Consider the following 1,260-nt stretch of genomic DNA (forward strand, 5'->3'; position numbering starts at 1 on the left):
CACGCCCCCCGCCGGCGCCTCCGCTGGGAATCAGGCCGCGCGGAAGACGCGACCGAACCGGGCTCCGGGGCTGATGAGCTCGTTGGTCCCGGTGTTGCTGGCAGCCCTCTCCCCTTCTTTTTCTTTTTCGCCTTCCCCCGCGCTCGCCTCCTCCTCTTCTTCTTCTTCTTCGTCTCCAGCCGATGGTGCTGGCTGCTGGGGCTCACCATGGGCCGCGGCCCCGCATGGTGGGAGGGTGGGCGCGGAGGGAGTGGAGCCGCCGCCGCCGCCGCCGCCGCCGCCGCCGCTCTGAGCCCAGCCCCGCGCCTCCTCTCCGCACCGTTTATCTTGCTTGGATTCACCTTCAAGAGATTTCCGGACCCATCAGCCAGCCGCCGCCACAGACGGGGGAGTCTTTTACATCATTATCTCTGAGTAGGTTATTATGAGGAAGACTCGCCTGTTGGGACAGCGCTTGCTACCCAATCAGGTTAACGTTTTAATTAATAGGATTAAAACGGTAACAAACAATCGCAGGCGCTATCTGGCCGCGAGTCTGAATAGTTTCATTTCCCAGGTCTGAAGACAGGCAGCAGCGAGAGCTTTATAAAAGGCGCCTGCTCCGTTATTCTGCCTGCCATCTGTATACACAGCTCAGCGCATATGTTTGCAAGGCGCTGGGTCCTGTTAGTAACCCAACAACTGCCTTTAGCTTGACATGTGTGGCGACTTTCACTCATCAATGAGCACACTAAAAGCCCTACTTAGAGGCGAGGATGTTCTTTGCTCCTTCAGCAAATTGTGGATCGGCGGCGAAGCCTGGGAGTCCCGTCGAAAGCCACCTCCCCCCACCCCCACCCCCACCTCCAGCCCCCACCCCCACTGTCCTTCCCTCGCCACTGCTGTCTCATCTTGTGCTAAATTACCCTTCCGGGCTGGAATTATACTCCACCCATGTTCATAGGATGACACTGGTCTGGATTTGGAGATGGGACTTTGGGGGTTGGGGGCGGACTTGCCCAAATTTCACCTTAGATTCTCAACTAGTTAAGAGAGCAAAGCAATCGTCCCCCCCTTAAACACTGACTTATTTCCACCCCACCCCCCGCCCATTTCCAACCAGGATTGGGGAAGAAAGAGAAAAAGAAAAATGAAGAGCAAATTGATTATGCAGCCCATTCGATTAAAAGGGGAGGGGGGTGCCTTTGCCCGATTTCCAAGTCACTGCTACAGTGTGATGGTGACTGAAGCACACGACTTCCTAAACAGGAAGGAACTAAT

Source organism: Myotis lucifugus, unplaced genomic scaffold, assembly GCF_000147115.1.
Source record: "Myotis lucifugus unplaced genomic scaffold, Myoluc2.0 scaffold_77, whole genome shotgun sequence".
In the NCBI taxonomy this organism is placed as follows: domain Eukaryota; kingdom Metazoa; phylum Chordata; class Mammalia; order Chiroptera; family Vespertilionidae; genus Myotis; species Myotis lucifugus.